Source organism: Procambarus clarkii, chromosome 12 (genome assembly GCF_040958095.1).
Source record: "Procambarus clarkii isolate CNS0578487 chromosome 12, FALCON_Pclarkii_2.0, whole genome shotgun sequence".
Classification (NCBI taxonomy): Eukaryota; Metazoa; Arthropoda; class Malacostraca; order Decapoda; family Cambaridae; genus Procambarus; species Procambarus clarkii.
The window spans coordinates 47340137-47366893 of NC_091161.1; the positions used below are offsets into that span (position 1 = coordinate 47340137).

Below are 26757 nucleotides of genomic sequence, written 5' to 3' on the forward strand. Positions count from 1 at the left end.
GAGAGAGAGAGAGAGAGAGAGAGAGAGAGAGAGAGAGAGAGAGAGCCAGAGAGAGAGAGAGAGAGAGAGAGAGAGCCAGAGAGAGAGCCAGAGAGAGAGAGAGAGCCAGAGAGAGAGAGAGCCAGAGAGAGAGAGAGAGCCAGAGAGAGAGAGAGAGAGAGAGAGAGCCAGAGAGAGAGAGAGAGAGCCAGAGAGAGAGAGAGAGAGAGAGAGAGAGAGAGAGCCAGAGAGAGAGAGAGAGAGAGAGCCAGAGAGAGAGAGAGCCAGAGAGAGAGAGAGAGAGCCAGAGAGAGCGAGAGAGAGAGAGAGAGCCAGAGAGAGAGCCAGAGAGAGAGAGAGAGAGAGAGCAAGAGAGCCAGAGAGAGAGAGAGAGACAGACAGACAGAAAGACACACACACAACAAAAGAGGAGACAGAACAAAATTAAGGCAAGGAGAGAGAAGACAGAACAGAAACAACAGAGAGAGGAGAGAAATGAGAAATCATTGAAGAGAAGGGGAAGAGAAACACAAGATAAGAAAAAGATACAAGAAAAATATACAAGATAAAAATGACATAAATGAATACCACAAATATAAAAAGTAAAGGAAGAGAGAAGCTAGAAGAGACAGGAAACGAGAGGTGTTAGAAGAGAGGAGGAAAGGAGAGATTAAAAGACAAGAAAAACAGGAGAGAAACGTAAAAGAAATAAAAAAAAGGACATTTGTGAGGAGAGAAAATAAAGAGACCAGAGAAGACCATATATCAAGAGTGTGAGGATAAAGACTTATATATTTTCTTAGTAGACATCCTCTGGCTCTTGTTGCCCCTCTTGTATACGAATTGTACTTGCAAGTTTTCCCTGAAAAGATATTAACAAAATTAATATTTAATTATTTATTTATATAAATTACACACACACAAACTTATATATATATATATATATATATATATATATATATATATATATATATATATATATATATATATATATATAACTGAAAACTCACACCCCAGAAGTGACTCGAACCCATACTCCCAGAAGCAACGCATCTGGTATGTACAAGACGCCTTAATCCACTTGACCATCACGACCGGACATAATGAGGTGATAGCCGAGGCTATATGAACCACCCCACCGCCGGCACTCGGATAGTTATCTTGGGCATAGCATTTTACCAAATCACCTCATTCTTTGGGGCACACGTGAGGAACACAAATGCGAACAAGCCTGAATGGTCCCCAGGACATATGCAACTGAAAACTCACACCCCAGAAGTTGCATATGTCCTGGGGACCATTCAGGCTTGTTCGCATTTGTGTTCCTCACGTGTGCCCCAAAGAATGAGGTGATTTGGTAAAATGCTATGCCCAAGATAACTATCCGAGTGCCGGCGGTGGGGTGGTTCATATAGCCTCGGCTATCACCTCATTATGTCCGGTCGTGATGGTCAAGTGGATTAAGGCGTCTTGTACATACCAGATGCGTTGCTTCTGGGAGTATGGGTTCGAGTCACTTCTGGGGTGTGAGTTTTCAGTTGCATATGTCCTGGGGACCATTCAGGCTTGTTCGCATATATATATATATATAATATATATAGACCAGAGACCAATTATATATATATATATATATAATTTCGTAAACCTCACCCTGTAAACATTCATGTTTCTACATGTTAAACAAGCTACGAGGATGAGGGAAGGGGATGTTCCCTCCATGCTGGATATTATATTTACCAGGAAAGAGAAAGATATATTTATCATTCAGTACCTCCCTCCTTTGGTACCTCCCTCCTTTTACCCAAGTGACATGGTCACTTGGGTAAAAGTGACCATGTCTTTTTGGGAATAAAGTATGCAATGCATTATAATCTGGAAGAAAATGAGCTTGAAGCAGTTGAAAAACCTGACTTGTGGAGAGGTCATTATGGGGAACTCAGATATTTCCTTAAGGAATTTGACAAACACTTGCTGTTAGGACATGAAGTAAATGAGATGTATGTCAAGTTTTGTGAAATATATGATAATGGCACAACAAAATTTATACTAAAGCAGAGATGCAGAACTAGGAAAAGGGGAAAAATTGCCCAAACATACAAGCAATACAAAGATGCGAGAAACAACAATAGCAGTAAGGAGAGGGGCAGAACGACTATGACTTTCGGTCATATTCAACAACACAAATATACATACACACTCACACATTATTGGAAAAAATTGGAATTGGAATATTGGAAAAAATAATTAAAACTAAATGGGTAGAACACCTGGAGAGAAATGATATAATTTCAGACAGACAGTATGGTTTTCGATTTGGAAGATCCTGTGTATCGAATTTACTCAGTTTCTATGATCGAGCAACAGATATATTACAGGAAAGAGATGGTTGGGTTGACTGCATCTATTTGGACCTAAAAAAGGCATTCGACATTTCCACATAGAGAGGTTGTTCTGGAAACTGGAAAATATTGGAGGGGTGACAGGTAAGCTTCTAATATGGATGAAAAATTTTCTGACATAGAAAAATGAGGGCAGTAATCAGAGGCAATGTATCGGACTGGAGAAATGTCACAAGTGGAGTACCACAGGGTTCAGTTCTTGCACCAGTGATGTTTATTGTCTACATAAATGATCTACCAGTTGGTATACAGAATTACATGAACATGTTTGCTGATGATGCTAAGATAATAGGAAGGATAAGAAATTTAGATGATTGTCATGCCCTTCAAGAAAACCTGGATAAAATAAGTATATGGAGCACCACTTGGCAAATGGAATTTAATGTTAATAAATGCCATGTTATGGAATGTGGAACAGGAGAACATAGACCCCACACAACCTATACATTATGTGAGAAATCTTTAAAGAATTCTGATAAAGAAAGAGATCTAGGGGTGGTTCTAGATAGAAAACTATCACCTGAGGACCACATAAAGAATATTGTGCGAGGAGCCTATGCTACGCTTTCTAACTTTAGAATTGCGTTTAAATACATGGATGGTGATATACTAAAGAAATTGTTCATGACTTTTGTTACGCCAAAGCTAGAATATGCAGCTGTTGTGTGGTGCCCAACAACAGAAGTTGGCCCATATCTTAAGAAGCACATCAACAAACTGGAAAAGGTGCAAAGACATGCTACTAAGTGGCTCCCAGAACTGAAGGGCAAGAGCTACGAGGAGACGTTAGAGGCATTAAATATGCCAAAACTAAAAGACAGAAGAGGTGATATGATCACTACATACAAAATAGTAACAGGAATTGATAAAATCGACAGGGAAGATTTCCTGAGACCTGGAACTTCAAGAACAGGAGGTCATAGATTGAAACTAGCTTAACACAGATGCTAAAGAAATATAAGAAAATTCACTTTCGCAAATAGAGTGGTAGACGGTTGGAACAAGTTAGGTGAGAAGGTGGTGGAGGCCAAGACTGTCAGTAGTTTCAAAGCGTTATATGACAAAGAGTGCTGGGAAGACGGTCTCATCCTTTAACTACACTTAGGTAATTACACACACACACACACATACATATTATATATATATATATATATATATATATATATATATATATATATATATATATATATATATATATATATATATATATATATATATATATATATATATGTCGTACCTAGTCGCCAGAACGCACTTTTCAGCCTACTATGCAAGGCCCGATTTGCCTAATAAGCCAAGTTTTCATGAATTAATATATTTTCTCTATTTTTTTTCTTATGAAATGATAAAGCTATCCATTTCATTATGTATGAGGTCAATTCTTTTTTTATTGGAGTTAAAATTAATAGAGATATATGACCGAACCTAACCTATCTTTATAGGTTAGGTTAGGTAGCTGAAAATGTTAGGTTAGGTAGTCGAAAAAACATTAATTCAAGAAAACTTGGCTTATTAGGCAAATCGGGCCTTGCATAGTAGGCTGAGATGTGCGTTCTGGCTACTAGGTACGACACATTATATATATATTTATATATATATATATATATATATATATATATATATATATATATATATATATATATATGTATATATATATATATATATATATATATATATATATATATATATATATATATATATATATATATATATATATATATATATATATATATATATATCGGACAATTAGTAAAAAAAAAAAAAAAATTAAATTATTTTACCTTGTACCTAGATCCACCAGGCCTGTTTGGTGCCTGTTTCAGTACTTCAGACATCTGGAAGGTCACATCCTCCTCCTCAACTTGTGGATGTGCGTTGATAGATGATTCTGTAAAATTAAGTTATTTATATAATAATAAATTCAGTATAACAATAATATTCTGTAAAATTAAAAGTAATTTATACATCAATCAGATAAAACTCTCCAGAGATGGTGATACACAACATATAAAGGACAAGTTTCAGAACAAAATATGTATTTAGGAATAAGGTTTTGTACATGTAGGTAGCACATGAGAAAATAAGTGGAAGGTGATCAAGTTTATATTAACATGTTAATGACTTTGTTAAGGCTTTGCAAGAATGAAAAAATATTAATAATATAATATCACCTACCAATTAATTGTACATCATTTATAAGTCAATTATTTGCATTATTATTATTCAATACTAATGATATAAAAATGCATTTTGTAATCTACTATTTATGCAAGTATTAAGCACAGGATCATGAAATAAACTGCAAAATACTGTAATGGATAAACCAATTAATTTTACATTTTCCTATAGCTAAGTCAGTCAGTTCTATTAGCAGCAGAGAACAATTATGCCCAACCTCTATTAAATGAAACAATCTTAAGAGCAAGTGATAGAAATATAATCATTTATGCTTGGGATTATGGAATGGTTCCAAATATGAAAAATATCAAGTTTTTTGGTTAAAATTTTTTAACTTAAAATTTACATTTTTAAGTGAATTTTAAACTTTAAAAAAATTATTTAATTTTTTGGTTACTTACTTAAAATAACATTATATAGTTCTTGTTTTTGTAGAAATGCCAATTTCTTCTTTTGCCCTTCCAGACTGTATAGTGACCACAGGCCGTTTGTTCATATCTTCATTATTCTTCGAACTGTGGTTGTACAATCAGACCCACGTACACTGGTTAAAAGCATCACCTAAAAGCAACAACAAAAATGTAGTACACTGACGAATTTTGAATATATATATATATATATATATATATATATATATATATATATATATATATATATATATATATATATACTGTATATATATATATATATATATATATATATATATATATATATATATATATATATATATATATATATTAGTTGATTTTATACCCGCATTAGGTCAGGTGATAATACACTGAAGGTGATAATAAAGCCATTCACAACTGCAGGCCTAATAAAAAAAGGAGGTGGCATAGCAATATCTTACAAAGATACCTTCATCTGCAATAGTCTCATTAGTAATAGAGACGACTATTGTGAATATACCTTTGCCAAGTTCTCCAGTAAATCCCTTAAATCCTCCTTGACTATAAGTGCCATCTATAGATTTCCCAATACCGACATAGCTTCATTCTCAGATAACGTAAGGAATCTTATCATAAATAACAATCTCAACAAAAATCAAACCAACTTAGTGGTTTGTAATGGTGAACAAAACATGCAGATACTTATATATAACCTGTGAATAGAGTGTAATAACACCAAAACTATTTGTTTATTGTTTTATGACCATAATAATTGAATCACTAATATGATTCACTAATATATAATCCTAATAATAATCACTAATATATAATCCATTGAGCATGCTGCATCTCTTTCAGTCTCTTTGCAATTTGAACAAGAGGGTTTTTAATTGATCGAACCATATTCTTAAAGTAAAGTAAATGAGATGTATTCCATATTTTGCAAAATATACGATGAAGGCACACAAACATTCATACCAAAACTGAAGGGCAGGATTTATGAGGAGACATTAGAGGCATTAAATATTCCAAACTAGAAGACAGAAGGAAAAGAGGAGATATGATCACTACGTACAAAACAGTAACAGGAATTGATAAACTTGATAGGGAAGATTTCCCGAGACCTGGAATTTCAAGAACAAGAGGTTATAGATTTAAACGAACTAAACAAAGATGCCGAAGAAATGTAAGACAATTCACTTTTGCAAACAGAATGGTAAACGGTTGGAACATGTTAGGTGAGAAGGTGGTGGAGGCCAAATCCGTCAAAAGTTTCAAAGCATTATATGACAGAGTGCTGGGAAAATGGGACACCACGAGTGTAGCTCTCCATCCATCTGATTGATAACCCAAATGAATTTTTCATGGATATGATACCAACATCAAATCATAAATCAGATGTGATCCTATCCCCACTGGATTTTGAAGAAGCCATAGACAGTATGCCTATGCACTCTGCACCAGGCCCTGACTCTTGGAACTCTATATTCATCAAGAACTGTAAAAAACGTTATCGCAGGCCCTTCACATTCTTTGGAGACAAAGCCAAGATACTGGCATTGTCCCTGACATACTAAAAACAGCAGATATAGCACCGCCCCATAAAGGAGGAAATAAGGCAGAGGCAAAAAACTACAGACCGATAGCACTAACATCGCACATCATAAAAATCTTTGAGAGAATGCTAAGAAGTAAGATCACAAAATACATGGAATCACAGCATCTCCATAACCCCAGACAACATGGTTTCAGAACAGGGCGCTCTTGCCTATCACAGTTGCTGGACCACTCTGACATGGCACTAGATGCCATGGAAGACAAACAAAACGCTTTGACAAAAAAAAGCCTTTGACAAATGTGACCATTGTGTTATTGCACATAAAATGCGTTCAAAAGGAATTACCGGAAAAATAGGCAGATGGATATACAACTTCCTGACTAATAGAACCCAATGTGTAGTAGTCAACAAAATAAAATCTGGACCATCAACCGTAAAGAGCTCAGTCCCCAAGCGTACTGTGCTTGCTCCAATACTTTTTCTCATCCTCATATCGGACATAGACAAGGACACAACCTATAGTACTTGATCATCCTTTGCAGATGACACTAGAATCTTCACGAGAGTAGGCAACATAGAGGACACGGCAAACCTCCAATCAGATGTAAATCAGGTCTTTCTATGGGCTACAGAAAATAACATGGTGATTAACGAACATAAGTTTCAGCTCATGCGCTACGGAAAAAATAAAAAATATAAAAACGGAAACCACTTACAAAACTCAGTCAAATCATAACATTGAACGGAAAAGCAACGTAAAGGATTTGGGTGTACTGATGTCAGAAGGCCTTACATTTAAAGAACACAATAAAGTAGCCGTCACAACTGCAAGAAAAATGACAGGATAGATAACAAGAACTTTTCACACTAGAGATGCTATACCGATGATGATAGTTTTCAAGACGCTAGTGCTCTCTAGAGTGGAATACTGCTGCATAATGAAAGCCCCTTTCAAAGCTGGAGAAATTACTGACCTATACTTATGCATTTATCTTCGGTTTAATACAACAGGCACCAGACACACGCTAGGCATCATACACACTAGGATAAAACAAACATTAGGCCAGAAGTCAGAAAAGAATTCAAAGAATTTTACTGGAAAGGCTTGCTGTTAGGAAAGGAAGTAATTGAGATGAATTAATGCACAGTATGTCAATTTTGTGAAATATATGATAAAGGAACAAAAACATTTATACCAAAACAAAGATGCAGAACTAGGAAACAGGATTTGTTCAACTGAAATTTCAAGACGGACAGAGACCAAAAGACACAAAAATGGAATCAATATACGAAGAGGCCAAACCCCCAAACATACCAGTAATACAAAGAGAAACAACTACACGGCAGTGAGGAGAGAGGCAGAAAGAAATTTTGAAAAAAAGGAACAAACAAATGTAAAGTAGAACAAATCATATTCTATAAATACAGCAACAACCAATTGCAGGTAAAGGATAATATTCAGAGCTTTTAAATGCATGGATGGCGAAATACTCAAGAAATTGTTCACGACTTTTGTTAGACCAAAGTTGGAATATGCAGCGGTTGTATGGTGCCCATATCTTAAGAAGCACATAAACAAACTGGAAAAGGTGCAAAGACATGCTACTAAGTGGCTCCCAGAACTGAAGGACAAGAACTATGAGGAGAGGTTAGAGGCATTAAATATACCAAATATACTACACAAATATATATACTACACATGCACAATAAACTACCCTACACAGGCTGAGTATGGTGTGTACAATAAATTATTAGCTAAAAGATAAGACTGAGTTTGTATAAATGGGGGTTAAGTCAGAGTGGGAAAATGTAAGTGGAGTGCCTAAAAACCCTGTCCTGGGACCTCTGTAATTCATAATATATACAAATAATTTAGACTCAGGTTTGATCAGCAATATTTGAAAATTTCCAGACGATACAAAAGGGATTTTTTTCTGGATTCAGGATTATTTTTTTATGGCTGAAAACAGGTTTTCAGCAATAAAAGAAATACAGTATTGCTGGAACAACCGTCGACATCTTCAAGAGAAAACCTGAACATCTTCAAGAAGTGAAGATGACCTTGAGAAGAAGTATAGGTTGGGAGAAGTATAGGTTAGGAATTGTCTCCAAAGAATTCTCAAAGAATTACTCGTTATTGCTATCCAAGATAATTAGACGAGCCAAAGCTAAATACTACGAAGATAAATTTACCCAAATAAAGAGTACCTTACCTAAAAATATGTATGTACCTTACGTAAATAAACATTTGATTTTGAAGTGCCGGACAAACAAGGCTGTGGTGGATATGTGGGCCTGAGGGGCCTGTCCAAGCAACAGCCTGTTGGACCAAGCTCTCACATGTCAAGCCTGGCCTTGGAAGGGCTTGGTGAGTAGAACTACCACCAGAACCCTATAATGCATGTATCAAGGTGTCCAGGCAGTGAGCACCACATAATGCAGTGCAGTCCTGTAAGAATAAGCACAGTAAGTATGGGCATGGAGGGGGTGCAGCAGTGGCTTGTGAAGGGCTGGAGAGTAAATGGACATGCCCAGGGGTAAAAAGCATTAGGGTAACAGAACATAGCCCATAAAAATAGTAATGACTGTGAATGAATAATTATATGAATGCAATAATACTTCATATCTCAATAGGAATACTAAGCAGGGTGCAAGACAAGATACTGGTGGTGATAGTGGTTGGTACAAGTCCTCACATCCCCACAGACACCAGTAACAGCCCTCACCTCCCAACACAGTACCCTTGTAGCGAGTTAATCTTATACTCGCTTCATTATCTTATAGCATAACTAATTAACACTAATTACAGAAGCTACACAGGTGATACTTTGGTGTGAGTTGAGCGCACTGAGCGTCGGTATCGCTACACCCTTGTTCCTTAACAACCCTTTGGACCTTTATTACAGAAAAATAGAATCAATTAATTTAATAAAATATAAAATATAAGTGCTTACTTACGATAATACTATCGGTGGAACACAAAATCTTCTTCTTCTTGATAGTAGGTGCAGTTTGCATGAAGGGTTGGTCCTCGCCATGACTGAACTGACGACAAAATGGCCGATGTGTTGATATGGCGTCAGGTGACGCTGTGACATCACAGGTGAGGGACGCTTTGCGCATTACTCCCTCGTACTTAAAAAGTACTACAGGTACTTTTTGGTTTTATTTTTGAATATGGCAGAAGTTGGACAGCTTTTCAAATCATTATAAGGGAGTGAGTTCCATAGACTAGGTCCCTTTATTTACATAGAGTGTTTACATAGATTAAGTTTGACTCTGGGGATATCAAAGAGATATTTATGTCTGGTGGGGACGTGGCCATGTGTTCTATTACATCTGTCCAGGAAGAGTTTCAGAACAGGGTTTGCAGTTAGAAAAAGGGCTTTATAAACGTAATTTACACAGGAGAATGTATGGAGTGAATTTGTTTAGCATGTTTAAGGATTTGAACAAGGGAGCTGTGTGTTGTCTGAAGGTAGAGTTAGTTATTGTCCTGATAGCAGATTTTTACTGGATGATGATGGGCTTGAGGTAGTTTGCAGAGGTTGAACCCCAAGCACAAACGCCATAAGAATGATAGGGATAGATAAGTGCATAATAGAGTGAGAGGAGAGTAGAGTAGGGTACATAATATCTGATCTTAAACAGTATACCAACTGTTTTAGAAACCTTTTTAGTTATGTGTTGTATATGGGTGCGGAAGTTGAGTCTCTTGTCTAAGTATAGGCTAAGAAACTTTCCATCATTTTTATTGCTAATGTTTACATTATCTATCTGAAGCTGAATTGCATTTGTTGATTTGTTTCCAAATAAGATATAGTAGGTCTTTTCTATGTTTTGTGTGAGGTTTGTTGGTTGACATCCACAAGTAGACTTTTTTTAATTAATTGTTTACAACATTATTTAACAGGAGTGGGTTGGGGTCAGAGTAGATGAGTAGTATCATCAGCCAACAATATAGGTTTAAGTATGTTAGAGACATTAGGGAGATCATTGATGTATATAAGAAACAGGAGGGTCCTAGGATGCTGCTCTGTGGCACCTTTACGGTAATTAAGTGGTAGAGTGGGAGAGGTTATATCATTGATGGCTTCATATTGGTGTCTGTTACTAAGATAGGATCGGATATAGTTTAGGGCAAGGCCACGGATTCCATAATGGTGGAATTTAAGTAAGAGGTAGTTATGGTTAACAGTATCAAAGGCCTTTCTCAGGCCGATGAAGAGTTCAATTGGAAACTCACTTTTGTGAAGGGCTGAGAAGATTAAGTCAAGCAGACTAACAATAGCATCATTGGTACTCTTTTGGGAGCGGAAGCCAAACTGACAGGGACTTAGTATATTGAATTTTACAAGATTGGAGTAGAGCTGTTTGTAAAAAAAAAAAAAAATAATTTTGATAATATAGGTAGATTCGATATGGGTCTGTAATTATTTATGTCTGCCGTGTTACCTCCTTTATGAACTGGCGTTACTCTTGCTTTTTTAAGGATATCAGGGAAGGTATGACACTCTAGGGATTTGTTGAACAGCAGTGCTATGGATGGTGCAAGGGCATGGGAGGCACGCCTGTGTACCATCGATGGTATTTCACTAATGTTCCCAGCTTTGGTTTTTAGCGAGTGAATGATGGACACAACATCTGTAGGGCTGACCGGAGAGAGGAGAAGAGAGTTTGGATAGCTGCGTGAAAGATATGTGGTAACATATGTCTGAGTCTCTGGGATTTTTCGGGCAAGGTGAGCACCAAACGATGAAAAGAAGCTATTAAATTCAGTTGCTGTTTCAAGATCTGTTGCAGGTGTATAACCATCCTTGGAGATTTTTATCTTATTATGTGAATGTTGTTTAGCTCCTAGGATGGTAGAGATGGCTCTCCATGTGCTTTTTATGTTGCCTTTTGCTTCTTTGAATCTATTCTCGTAATAGGAACGCTTTGCTCTTATTATACTGGTAAGCACTGATGAATACCTCTTAACTACTTCTTTTCCAACTAGGCCAATCCTAAGTTTTTTTTTCATATTCATGTTTCTTGTCGATTGCTTTAAGTATGCCATTAGTGAGCCAGGGATTATTTAACCTTTTTGCCAGTTACTTGCTTGGTGAGGAGAGGACAATAAGTATTGTAAAGGCTTTAAATTTTGGAAAGAGGCTAGTTAACGAATTATTATCCTGTGTATTGATAAATTTAGATTCCCAGTTTACATTGTGGAGGGCATTTGTGAGATTGCCTATTGCCGCTTCACATTGTAACCTAAAGGTAATTTTCTTGTTACCTGGTGGTGTTATGGCCATGTTCGCTACAAGGAAGGTAGGATAGTGGTCAGTTGTTCTGTCAGTGATTATACTTGATGTAAGAGGAGCTGTTATGTTGGTCCATCAGTGATCCAGGGTAGTCGCAGATGTTTGAGTGACTCGGGTGGGCCTGGTGATTGCGGGGATGAGCATACAGGAATTCATGCTGTTGAGGAAACAGTCTACTTGAGGGTTATTTTGTAGCCCTAGGTCAATATTGAAATCACCTCTGAGAACTATGTGATTTTTGTTGAGATTATTGTTTATGATAAGGTTCCTCAAGTTGTTATTGTATTTGTGTCTAGCTTCAGACACAAGCATGTTACAGTTATGTCTTAAAGAGTTGAGAGCAATTAAGGATGATAAAGAGTCACTTACAACTAATGTATCAAGTTTGGATACTTGTACACATTTCAGTGCAAGGAGCAAGGCAAATAGTTCAGTCTGAAGGGTAGAGGCCCAGTTGTTTATACGGACTCCCCACTCAAAATATAAGTCATATCCTATTGCCAGGACAACTGCACTTCCAGCTGCACCCGTTGGGCGCTGTAGGAAACCTTCAGTGTATATGATTTGAGAGAGAGAATGCTCTGTGGACAGAGCATCAATATGGCTTAAGACGTTGAGCTTTGCCTCAAGACAAAGCTGGGACTGATCTCTAATTTGCTCCTTTGATGGAAAGGGAGGGATTAAAATTGAAAAGGGTGTAATTTCCTACAGTGCAGGAAAGTGCTATTGTTGTCTCTCTTGGTACAAATTATAAATCTGATACTTTCTGAGTTCAGTTCCAATTTTATTTATCTATTTGAAACAATGTTTACATTCAATAAAGAAATTCTGGAGGGCTTCTGTGCAAGGGTTAGGATGAGCTAGCCTAAGCATTTTTATACCAATTTGACAGTTATTTTCAGTAACACGATAAACAACGCTCGGAATATTAAGTTCCTTTCTCATATTAAGTATCTTTGTGGTACGAAGGCACCCAAGGATTATCCTCAAGGCTTCGTTCTGCAATTTTTCAAGCCCTCCAAGCTTTCTTTCAGGATGCCTTAAAGTTAGTTTAGTTCATTTATTATGCACCCCATACCCATCTTGTGGGCGGTAGTGGAAAGGGTTGCAGAGGCACATAATGGGCTCAGGGACTGAACCCAACAATTCATTTAGCTAAGCAAGTTACAATCTTGATGAGCTAGTTACAAAATTCAGTATAAGTCGTCACATCAACAATAGGTTCGAGATCGATCACAAGTACAGTTTCTAAATTAAGCAACTGACATATGTGGAGAGCTAGTGTCACAATTGATATGTTTGTCCTGCACACCGCTCCCCATCCAGTGGGCAGCGGTGGATAGGTTACAATCACTTAGTTACTACTTACAGTTAGCAAACTGGGGATATTTGGCTAAAATTTCTGGTACCAGATCATTTTGAATGAAATATTGACACATCGTTGGTACATTGGTTATAGAATTGTCTCTGAATTCACTATCACATAGTGACGGAGGGTGTGCAAATAATTTTGTTGACAGTTAACATTTGGTCAGGTCTACATCGGCAGATAATGAGAATTCCCAGAAATACTTGTAACCGAGTCTAAGCCGAGCAGTAGTAACATCTAGAAGTCTGCTGATTTTATTGGATGAACCATAGATGTGTGGCTCCTTTTGCATAATAGTATTGAACGAAAGTTAATCTCCCCAAACACTTTCGCGTTTTGGGCAAGTTACCCCTCCACTCTCTCCATTTTTGTTTGGACATTCCCTGGTAGTGCGCGGAAATACTGAAAAGTGTATACTCTTTTCAACTTTGTCACCTTAATTCTCGTCCTATGTCTTTCATTTTGGTATCAATGCGTTCGCAATAGAATTCCCAACAGAACTATGTGCATATAATGTCAAAGACAGCAGCGCGCTCCACCCGCCGACAAGATGAATGTAGGCCAAGGGTACCAGAAAAAGAAAGCTGAGCCACCCTCAGGCAACTCTCATTACATTAGAGAGCGTGATAATACTGAAAAGTGTATACCCTTTTCAACTTTGTTACCTCAATTCTCATCCTAGTTTTTTCAATTTGGCATCAATGTGTTCGCAATAGAATTCTCTACAGGACTAAAGGCATATAAACTCCAAAAGCCCGGCTTACCATCCGCAACAAACAGAGTAAGCGAGAGTGTGTTACCAGGGAGCGCACAAGAGCGATAAAATGTATACACTCTTTTCATTTTGGTCACCCCAATTGTCATCCTAGGTCTTTTATTTTGGTATCAATGTGTTAGCAATAGAATTATCTACAGGTTTAAATGCATATAAACTCCAAAAGCAAGGTGTACCATCCGCACAAAACAGAGAAAGTGAGAGAAAGTAACCCGGGAGCACTCTAGTGCAATGTAATGTGAACACTCTTTTCACTTTGGTTACCTCAATTCTCGTCATATGTCTTTCATTTTGGTATCAATGTGTTCGCAATTGTATCTGCTGGCATTTTACCCTTTGCTTGGATCTGAAGGGTTTTAGGCTCACCACGATGCAATCTGATAGTACCGCAGGTGTATATACCTATCTTCAAGCAGCAATTCACTCATTCAAACCGACTTATAATAGTTATCCATATATAAATGGTAATCTTTGTTCTACCTGTTAACCTGTCATATGAAGAAAGATTGTCAAAGCTTATATTACATTCTCTAGAAAAGCAAAGAATTAGGAGTGACATATGGTAGAGGTGCACAATGGGATGAATGGACATAACAAAGGGGACATTAATGGGGTATTAAAAGTAGCAACACAAGACAGAACTCGAAACAAAGTGTAAAAATTGGAAAAATTTAGATTTAGGAAAGAACTGCATGAGTAAATACACTGGGTTTGTACCTTAAGGTTCATGTATGCAATATTACAGAGTTCCAGTTAACTCCCATGCATGCAATTAATTTATGTTATGTTTATGTTTTTTATGTTAAAATGTTTTTGTTGATTTGTTTGTATATTTTCATAAGTAAAGCATGCTTACCGTCTTATTCCAAGTTTTATGATAACTTTACAAGGTTTAAAACATAAAGTTCAATATATATTCTGGTTTTCACACAGGAATTATACGTTAATATAACATCATAATAACGTAATGATGTCGTGTAAATAACGTTATACTGACGTCATATAAATGTTATATTTATGTTATAAGAACGTAAATTGGATAGCTTTACAGAAAGTAAACAAAAAAAACTAAATGTTGACTGAAAATTATTTATTCTTAAATATAAAGCATGAAAACATTATAATACCATAGCATTCACTATTATTTTTAAATTTTTACATAAATCTTAAAAAACTGTGTCTCAAGAATATATGTTTTTAGTTATATCCTTTGGTTTTAAGAACATCAGATATACGTATTTATGTCAAAAGTTACAGTATTACCTTTGTGGAACCATTTAAAAACGTCCACAAACGTTCTGTGTTTGCTGGGATGTCATAACCACTGAAGCACACCTCACTTCTTTCCTGGATGACTGTGGGATATCAGCTGAATAACCAGAACATAATTTGTAGTCTCACATACAACCAAAGTGTACTTAAGCTCTGCCTTTCCTTTCCAAAGGTGTTTATTTTTATTTTTATTTTAATTTTTACTTTATTTTTTGTTTGTCATCTTTGCCTGTTTTATACTCTTAATTATTTGTTCTTAGTTAATCCCCTTGTCACTAAACCTAGGGCTTTTTATTACCCTGTTAATTAACCATTACTAAGTTAATTATCTTCAAGATCATTTTTTTATGATTATTATTTTTCTTATTATTTTTTATTTTACATTTATATTGTCAGTCTCTACTGATTTTTTGTGTTTTATTTTATGTAACTTCTGTGTCCTCCCTGGCTATCTATTGGATCTTTATTTTACTTCTAAATTGTTACTATTTTATTGTATCTGCTCTTATTCTTGTGTTTTGCTTTATCGTGTATCTTGTATCGTGATCCCTCTGCATCTCTATGCACACTGATATTGATCCTGATCAAAATCTTCTGTCTCATATCTATACCAACCAGCACATTGATCATCATTATTGTAAGTATTTCACAGCACACCAGGCTAAAAACAAACTCCAAAATAGCACCTATCTATCAGTTTATAACCAAAATGTTAGATCACTTGGTAAACATTTTGACGATTTAAATGCACTACTCACAGCACTAGGTACTAACCTATCGTTCATTATTTTAACAGAAACTTGGCTAAATAAAGACTATACCCAACTCTACAACTTAGCTGGTTATAAAGCCATTCATAACTGTAGGCCTAATAAAAAAGGTGGTGGCACAGCTATATATTACCGAGATACATTTATCTGCAACAGTGTTATTAGTGACAGAGATGACTACTGTGAATATACTTTTGCTCAGTTTACAATTAAATCCCTTAAATCCTCTTTGACTATTGGAGCCATCTATAGATTTCCTAATACTAACATAGCTTCTTTCTCAGATAACCTAAGGAATCTTATTATAAACAACAATCTCAACAAAAACCACATCATTCTGGGAGGAGACTTTAATATTGACCTGGGTCAACAAAACTGCTCTCAAGTTGACTATTTCCTTAACAGCATGAACTCCTGTATGCTAATCCCCACTATCACCAAACCTACCCGAGTCACTCAAACATCAGCCACTACCTTGGACCACATATGGACAAACATAACAGCTCCCCTTGTATCTGGTATAATCTACGACAGAACAACTGACCACTATCCTACCTTTCTCATAGCGAACATGGACATAACACCACCAAAAAGCAAGAAATTTTCATTTAGGCTACACAGTGAATCAGCTTTAGACAATCTTACAGAGGCACTTCACAATATTAACTGGGATTCTGAATTCAATAATACCCATGATATAAATTCATTAGCTAACCTCTTCCTCTCCAAAACTCTAAGCCTCTACAACCTTCATTGTCCCCTTCTTACAAAGCAAGTAACTGACAAAAGATTAAACAATCCATGGCTCACAAATGGCATTCTCAACTCAATCAACAAGAAACATGAATATGAAAAGAAAGTTAGGATTGGCCTAGTTTCAAAGGAAGTAGCTAAAAGGTACTCATCAATGCTTACCAGTATCATAAGAAAGGCAAAACTTGCATATTATGTGAATAGATTCAATGAAGCAAAAGGCAACATGAAAAACACTTGGAAAACTATCTCTAGTATCCTAGGAACTAAACAACACTCACATAACCAAATAAAACTCTACAAGGATGGGGATATACCGTCAACTGATTTAGAAATGGCAAATGAATTTAATAGTTTCTTTTCATCGGTTGGTGCTAATCTTGCCAGTAAAATCCCACAGACTCAGACACATATTAACACATATCTCTCAGGCAGCTATCCAAACTCTCTTCTCCTTTCACCAATCAGCCCGGCAGATGTTGTGTCCATCATACACTCTCTAAAAACCAAGGCAGGGAACACCAGTGAAATTCCGTCCATTGTGTACAAGAGAGCCTCCCATGCCCTTGCCCCACCCATAGCACTACTGTTCAACAAATCTATAGAGTGTCACACCTTCCCTGATATCCTCAAAAAAGCAAGAGTAACGCCAGTCCATAAAGGAGGCAATCCGGCGGACATAAACAATTATAGACCAATATCAAATCTACCCATTCTATCAAAAATATTTGAAAAAATTATTTACAAACAGCTCTATTCCTACCTCGTAAAATTCGACATACTCAGCCCCTGCCAGTTTGGCTTCCGGTCCCAAAAGAGTACCAATGATGCAATCATTAGTCTCCTTGACATTATCTACTCAGCCCTTGACAAAAATGAGTTTCCGATTGGACTCTTCATTGACCTAAGAAAAGCCTTTGATACTGTTAATCACAACTACCTCTTATTTAAACTCCAGCATTATGGAATCCGAGGCCTTGCCCTTGACTACATCCGATCCTATCTTAGTGACAGACACCAATATGTAACCATCAATGATACAACTTCTTCCACTCTACCAATTACCGTTGGAGTGCCACAGGGCAGCATCTTAGGACCTCTTCTATTTCTTATATATATAAACGATCTGCCTAATGTCTCTAATATTCTCAAACCTATATTGTTTGCTGACGATACTACCCTTATCTACTCAAACCTCAACCCACATACACTAAATAATGTTGTGAATAATGAATTAAAAAAAGTCCACTTATGGATGTCAACGAACAAACTAACATTAAACATCGAAAAGACTTACTACATCTTATTTGGAAGCAAATCATCAAATGCAATTCAGCTACAGATAGACAACATTAACATCAGTAATAAAAATGATGGCAAGTTTCTTGGCCTATTCCTAGACAAGAGACTCAACTTCAGCACCCACATTCAACACATAACTAAGAAAGTCTCTAAGACAGTTGGTATACTCTCCAAAATCAGATATTATGTTCCTAACTCTGCTCTCCTCTCACTATATTATGCACTAATCTACCCCTATCTTAATTATGGTATCTGTGCATGGGGGTCTACCACTGCAAACCACCTTAAGCCCATCATCACACAGCAAAAATCTGCTATCAGAATAATAACTAACTCTGCTTTCAGACAACACTCAGCTCCCTTGTTTAAATCTCTAAACTTGCTAAATATTAACTCCCTCCACACATTCTCTTGTGTCAACTATATTTACAAAACCCTGTTCTTAAATGCAAACCATGCTCTGAAACTCTCCCTGGACAGATGTAATAGGACCCATTATCACCACACCAGAAATAAATATCTCTTTGATATCCCCAGGGTCAAACTTAATCTGTGTAAACACTCTATGCAAATTAAGGGACCTAGTCTATGGAACTCACTCCCTAGTGAATTGAAAAACTGTAAAACTTTTGCCTTATTTAAAAGCAAAACCAAAAAGTACCTAACTTCATCTATTTAGTTTCCTACACTGAGCTTTAAATTTGCTCTGTACCTAGTGGTACCCAATCTCCTAATTTTTAGATTCAGATTCAGATGTTTATTCAGGTAAGGTATATACATACAAGTGATGTTACATTAATGGATTGATATATAGATAGATCTAGTACATACAATGCCTAAAGCCACTATTACGCAATGCGTTTCGGGCAAGAAAACATTAATATCTAGAACTTAATACTAATTGAGCATAAAGAATAAAAGATGTTGAGAACAAATACAAATAAAGATAAAAAAAAGGGGGAAACATGACTGAAAAAGCAGCACAAATACAATAGGTTGACAAACAGTGTTGATTAAAAAAAAAAAAAAAAAAAAAAAAGAAAATAACAGACATGGGTTGACAATAGAGGAGTGAGGTAGATTACAGGGAATTTATTAGGTAGTGTTTAGTTTTTATCTTAAACTGGTTGAGAGAGGTACAGTCTTTAACATGGTTGGGAAGGTCATTCCACATTCTGGGCCCCTTGATTTGCAGAGCATTTCTAGTTTGATTAAGACGTACTCTAGGAATATCAAAACTGTATTTATTTCTGGTGTGGTGCTCATGGGTTCTGTTACAACCTACTATGAAGCTTTTAAGATCAGGATTGGCATTATAGTTTAGCGTTTTATATATGTATAATACACATGAGAGAATATGCAGAGACTTGATATCTAACATATTAAGAGATTTGAGTAGGGGTACCGAGTGATGTCTGGGGCCAGAGTTGGATATTGTTCTAATAGCGGCTTTGTGTTGGGTAATTAGAGGACGTAAGTGATTTTGGGTAGTAGAACCCCAAGCACAAATACCATAGTTGAGATAAGGATAGATAAGGGAGTAATAGAGAGTCACCAGGGCAGGGCGTGGTACATAATATCTGATCTTAGAAAGAATGCCCACAGTTTTTGAAACTTTTTTAGATATATTTAGAATGTGTCCCTGGAAATTCAGCTTGTGGTCAATGAGAATGCCAAGGAATTTGCCATCTAATTTGTTACAAATTTGGGTATTGTTTATTTTGAGATTTATAAGACTAGAGGATTTATTGCCAAACAGAATATAGAAGGTTTTGTCAATGTTAAGGGTGAGTTTGTTGGCAGTTAGCCAAAGATGGACTTTATTTAGCTCAGTATTTACTGTGGCATTTAGAGCAAGAGGGTCAGGACTGGAGTAAATGAAGGTTGTGTCGTCAGCAAATAGAATTGGTTTGAGGTGTTGGGAGGCATTTGGAAGGTCATTAATGTAATATCATTTTATGTAATATCAAACAACCTTATCATTGTGTTCATTGCTGTCTTCTTTTATGTGCTTGCCATATGCTGTATTGTGACTACCAATTTTTGTCAACTACCATTCAAGCTGTCATTGCAATCAATCTTATATTGTTTCTGCTGTATTGTGCCTACCAATTTGTTGTCAACCACCATTTTAAGCTGTCATTGCAATCAATCATAGCTACCTATGTGCTTTAATATACTGTACCTATAATTTTCTCTCATCTTTTTTTTTTTTCATTCCATGTAATCTGTTATCATTTTTTTGTCTATAAATTTTGCAAGTATTTACCTCCTTAAAATTTTCTTAGATTAAGGACCTGCCCGAAACGCTGCGCGTGCTAGTGGCTTTACAAGACTGTAATTACCATAATTGTATCCTCACATTCCTTATGTACATTCTTGTATATGCATAAATAAATAAATAAATAAAATAAAAGCTTAGGCTATCACCTCATTATGTCCGGTCGTGATGGTCAAGTGGATTAAGGCGTCTTGTACATACCAGTTGCGTTGCTTCTGGGAGTATGGGTTTGAGTCACTTCTGGGGTGTGAGTTTTCAGTTGCATATTGTCCTGGGGACCATTCAGGCTTGTTCGCATTTGTGTTCCTCACGTGTGCCCCAAAGAATGAGGTGATTTGGTAAAATGCTATGCCCAAGATTACTATCCGAGTGCCGGCGGTGGGGTGGTTCAAATAGCTTAGGCTATCACCTCATTATGTCCGGTCGTGATGGTCAAGTGGATTAAGGCGTCTTGTACATACCAGTTGCGTTGCTTCTGGGAGTATGGGTTCGAGTCACTTCTGGGGTGTGAGTTTTCAGTTGCATATTGTCCTGGGGACCATTCAGGCTTGTTCGCATTTGTGTTCCTCACGTGTGCCCCAAAGAATGAGGTGATTTGGTAAAATGCTATGCCCAAGATTACTATCCGAGTGCCGGCGGTGGGGTGGTTCAAATAGCTTAGGCTATCACCTCATTATGTCCGGTCGTGATGGTCAAGTGGATTAAGGCGTCTTGTACATACCAGTTGCGTTGCTTCTGGGAGTATGGGTTCGAGTCACTTCTGGGGTGTGAGTTTTCAGTTGCATATTGTCCTGGGGACCATTCAGGCTTGTTCGCATTTGTGTTCCTCACGTGTGCCCCAAAGAATGAGGTGATTTGGTAAAATGCTATGCCCAAGATTACTATCCGAGTGCCGGCGGTGGGGTGGTTCAAATAGCTTAGGCTATCACCTCATTATGTCCGGTCGTGATGGTCAAGTGGATTAAGGCGTCTTGTACATACCAGTTGCGTTGCTTCTGGGAGTATGGGTTCGAGTCACTTCTGGGGTGTGAGTTTTCAGTTGCATATTGTCCTGGGGACCATTCAGGCTTGTTCGCATTTGTGTTCCTCACGTGTGCCCCAAAGAATGAGGTGATTTGGTAAAATGCTATGCCCAAGATTACTATCCGAGTGCCGGCGGTGGGGTGGTTCAAATAGCTTAGGCTATCACCTCATTATGTCCGGTCGTGATGGTCAAGTGGATTAAGGCGTCTTGTACATACCAGTTGCGTTGCTTCTGGGAGTATGGGTTCGAGTCACTTCTGGGGTGTGAGTTTTCAGTTGCATATTGTCCTGGGGACCATTCAGGCTTGTTCGCATTTGTGTTCCTCACGTGTGCCCCAAAGAATGAGGTGATTTGGTAAAATGCTATGCCCAAGATTACTATCCGAGTGCCGGCGGTGGGGTGGTTCAAATAGCTTAGGCTATCACCTCATTATGTCCGGTCGTGATGGTCAAGTGGATTAAGGCGTCTTGTACATACCAGTTGCGTTGCTTCTGGGAGTATGGGTTCGAGTCACTTCTGGGGTGTGAGTTTTCAGTTGCATATTGTCCTGGGGACCATTCAGGCTTGTTCGCATTTGTGTTCCTCACGTGTGCCCCAAAGAATGAGGTGATTTGGTAAAATGCTATGCCCAAGATTACTATCCGAGTGCCGGCGGTGGGGTGGTTCAAATAGCTTAGGCTATCACCTCATTATGTCCGGTCGTGATGGTCAAGTGGATTAAGGCGTCTTGTACATACCAGTTGCGTTGCTTCTGGGAGTATGGGTTCGAGTCACTTCTGGGGTGTGAGTTTTCAGTTGCATATTGTCCTGGGGACCATTCAGGCTTGTTCGCGCATGTATGTGTATGTATATATGTATACGTATATATATATGTACATGTATGTATGAGAGTGTGTACATGTATATATAATATTAATAATTGTTATTTGCTTAGCTAAACGAACTAGAGGGTTCAGTTCCTGAACCGATTATGTGCCTCTGTAATCCTTTACACCACCGCCCACGGGATGGGTATGGGGTGCATAATAAAGAAAGAAATTGAATTGAATTGGTCTGATTAAGACTTTATGATCATGTAATCTATGTTTTGCTCCACTACTTACTGGTTGAGTATGGGGTGCATATCAAATAATAGCCTCCTTCAGGGGCGCCTTGTTTCTAAACGTGTTAGTCTTAAATCCTTTAATCTCAAATCTTGCTACAATGTACCTCTTAATATATGTTATGTACTCTCGCAACCCAATGTACCTTCTTGTATATAAATAAATAGATTTCAACTGTAAGGGGGTATGGTTTGCACCTTGTTATTCTAATAATAGATAAATAATTCTAATAATGGAAGCGCTAATTATATGAACAAGTTCCATGTATTTATTCAGACGAGAACAACAGCGAACACAAACCAGCGCATATACGAACGGAATGGTTTGTATGTACAAAAGTTCTCAGTGAACGAAGTTGTTTCTAGCCCGGTATCCGAAATTGCAGTATACGACTTGACCAGTCCCCGTTCCGAACCATAATGGAAACTGACCCAAGTATAGGATGGGTTAGCCCAAGTATCGCGTTTTCAAAAGGGTCGCCCGTGTTGGAAAAGACGAACGCTGAAAGAATATTGTTGAAAACATCTTGATAACTGATTAAACCAAAATTATTTATTAGTCAGAAGAAAGACAGAAACGCGATCTATATGTAAAACCTCTACCAGACAAATATTTTAAGTAAAACCGAAGATATTTGTAGTTGTATAAAAGTGACAATTTTCATCGCTCGTCGAGCTCGAAAACCACAGCATTCATCTCAGAACCATGCCTATTTCACGCAGATTCCTTAATAAACGTAAGAGTTTTATATGTCACAAACAAGACAGATATATAAGCTTCGTTCTAAATACCTTACCATGCGCATATTTAAATTTAAAGCGAAGATACGTGTACCTTTATAATAGCCGAGCTCCGACTCCGGACAGATCGATCGACGGAGCAACTCTCTCTCAGAACAATGTTTATTTCACGTGAATTCGTTAATAAACATATATGTTTTATATGTCTCAAGAAAGGCAGACATATAAGCATCACTTTAAACACCTTACCATACACATATTTAAAGTTCTAATGAAGATACATGTATTTTAAAAATTACGGTGCTCCGACCCCGTACAGACTGAACGACAGAGCAACTCTCTCAGATCAATGTTTATTTCACGTAAATTCCAGATCTCCAGTATTATCTATTGATACTGGTGATGGCTCAAAAGGGCCACCACTTACGAGCTACTCATGCCCGTGCCACCTTTTGGGTGGCTTCATGTTCATCTTAACACATTCACTCGGGAGACATCTCCCGTCACGCAGGGTGCAGTCGCACCTCCACAGATCTCCAGTATCATCTATTGATACTGGTAATGGCTCAAAAGGGCCACCTCTTACGGGCTATTCATGCCCGTGTCACCTATTGGGTGGCTTAATCTTCATCAATCAATCAATCTTCCTCCACGGGAGGCATCTCCCGTCACGCAGGGTGCAGTCGCACCTCCACAGATCTCCAGTATCATCTCTTGATACTGGTAATGGCTCAAAAGGGCCACCACTTACGGGCTATTCATACCCGTGCCACCTTTTGGGTGGCTTAATCTCCATCAATCAATCAATTAATCTTCCTCATCACAATCGACTTGAGAATGGTCCAGGACGGACCGAAACGTCGTTATCCATCCGGGGACTGGTCAAGTCGTATACTGCAATTTCGGATACCGGGCTAGAAACAACTTCGTTCACTGAGAAGTTTGTACATACAAACCATTCCGTTCGTATATGCGCTGGTTTGTGTTCGCTGTTGTTCTAGTCTGAATAAATACATGACTCTTATTCATATAATTAGCGCTTCCATTATTAGAATTATTTATCTATTATTAGAATAACAAGGTGCAAACCATACCCCCTTACAGTTGAAATCTATTTATTTATATACAAGAAGGTACATTGGGTTGCGAGAGTACATAACATATATTAAGAGGTACATTGTAGCAAGATTTGAGATTAAAGGATTTAAGACTAACACGTTTAGAAACAAGGCGCCCCTAAAGGAGGCTATTATTTGTTATGCACCCCATACTCAACCAGTAAGTAGTGGAGCAAAACATAGATTACATGGTCATAAAGTCTTAATCAGACCAATTCAATTCAATTTCTTTCTTTATTATGCACCCCATACCCATCCCGTGGGCGGTGGTGTAAAGGATTACAGAGGCACATAATCGGTTCAGGAACTGAACCCTCTAGTTCGTTTAGCTAAGCAAATAACAATTATTAATATTATATATACATGTACACACTCTCATACATACATGTACATATATATATACGTATACATATATACATACACATACATATCTAATCACCTACACAAATACACACATAATCTTTGTGTCACAAGTGATCAACAAGAGGCTCACAACAGTCACTATACAAGGCACTTTACATCTATGGTGAGTCACACAGTTACTAGTCTTGCTGCACACCCACCCAACTGGGCGGCAGCTTTACAGTCATGTGCTCCACACCCACCCAACTGGGCGGCAGCTTTACAGTCATGTGCATGCATTACCTACAGTAAGCAAATTTTGGATACTTCGCTAAGATTTCGAGCAGCACATCATTATGAATGAAGTACTTACACATATCTTGAACACTATTGATGGTGTTATCTCTAAATTCCGCGATTTTTTCACATTCCATTATATAATGACGCAAAGTACGCGAATAGTTCTGCTGACAGAGTTTACATTTAGTCAAATCTACATCAGCAGATGTTACAAACTCCCAGAAGTACTTGTAGCCGAGCCTAAGCCTAGCAGTGGTAACATCTAGAAGTCTGCTAACATTATTGGATGACCCATAGACGTGCGGTTCTTCCTGCATAATAGAATGATGATAGATGGAGTAACTGGTGTGAATTTCACTTTGCCTCAAGTCTCCGAAATTTAGTTGATGTTCCTGGGATATTGCTGCCCTCAGGCTGCTCAAAGGCAGTCCAAGTTTGTAATCAATTCCCTCTTTACGAGCAAAAGTCTTGGGCAACTCATCAGTTCTCAGTGGCTATTCTTACATTATCATTTACAACTAACTTAAGTTAAATAACAACCAGTAAACAGACTGCTGTTTTTTAATTCTAATTCAGGCACTTCCTGGGATAAAACGCGAACATTCCTTGAGGTGCTTATCTGTTTTTCCTCGTAACGGTCCCAAAGCTTCCACAAATGTTCCTGTTTCTCTTTATTGCTCTTGCGGCGACTGGACTTTAGCTTTTGATCAGAAACCAGTTGGGATTGCAAGGTTGCCAGGGACGCCTCACGGTATAGTAAGGGGATTAATATATATAAAGCCAAGTTGTCCCTCACTGCCCTTTGATTCAGACGCTGATGCCATCCTTCTACGTCATTGTTGGTCCTCACCAGTCATCTAAATGCACACCAGTTCCCCAATTCTCACACACTGTTGCACAGCCACGTATTTTTTATGTAATGAGTTAATTGTGTCGTTAAGGGTGGACTGCTAGCCGACTTTTCTAATTCAGCAAACGCCTTACAATTATGTAGTACATACGTACCACATAAGTACGTGTGTGTTACACATGTACACACACACACACACACACACACCTTGTCAAGCACAAGACGAAGCTTGAAAAAGTTTGGTGGTATGCCAATAGGCTAGTCCCAGGACTAAGAGGCATGAGTTACGAGGACAGGCTGCGAGAAATGCACCTCATGACACTGGAAGACAGAAGAGTAAGGGGAAAGAGTAAAGGATCACTACCTACAAAATTCTCAGAGCAATTGATAGGGTACATAAAGATAAACTGTTTAACACGAGTGGTAGGCGAACAAGGGGACACAGGTGGAAACTTAGTACCCAAATGAGCCTTACCTTGAGGTTACCTTGAGGTGCTTCCGGGGCTTAGCGTCCCCGCGGCCCGGTCGTCGACCAGGCCTCCTGGTTGCCGGACTGATCAACCAGGCTGTTGGACGCGGCTGCTCGCAGCCTGACGTACGAGTCACAGCCTGGTTGATAAGGTATCCTTTGGAGGTGCTTATCCAGTTCTCTCTTGAACACTGTGAGGGGTCGGCCAGTTATGCCCCTTATGTGTAGTGGAAGCATGTTGAACAGTCTCGGACCTCTGATGTTGATAGAGTTCTCTCTCAGAATACCAGTTGCACCTCTGTTTTTCAACGGGGGTATTCTGCACATCCTGCCGTGTCTTTTGGTCTCATGTGATGTTATTTCTGTGTGCAGGTTTGGGACCAGCCCCTCTAATATTTTCCACGTGTAAATTATTATGTACCTCTCCCGCCTGCGCTCAAGGGAGTACAGTTTTAGGCTCTTTAGTCGGTCCCAATAGTT

The 26757-nt window shown here is 37.9% G+C and overlaps 1 protein-coding gene and 1 long non-coding RNA gene across 5 annotated transcripts in view; both read right to left on the reverse strand.

Annotated features, from left to right (window-relative positions):
• LOC138363929 (uncharacterized) overlaps window positions 1-26757 on the reverse strand; it is a 317396-nt gene that overhangs the window by 194676 nt on the left and 95963 nt on the right. The window lies entirely within an intron of this gene.
• On the reverse strand, window positions 343-9616 carry LOC138363923 (uncharacterized). 3 transcript variants are annotated; one of them, XR_011228268.1, is made up of 5 exons: window positions 9462-9616; window positions 8717-8952; window positions 4958-5117; window positions 4160-4266; window positions 343-841 (listed from the first exon to the last, which is right to left on the reverse strand). It is a non-coding gene; the product is annotated as an uncharacterized lncRNA (long non-coding RNA). The 3 variants fall into 3 exon arrangements; XR_011228269.1 differs by having other exon boundaries at window positions 346-841; window positions 8735-8952; XR_011228270.1 differs by lacking the exon at window positions 8717-8952 and having other exon boundaries at window positions 351-841; window positions 9462-9601.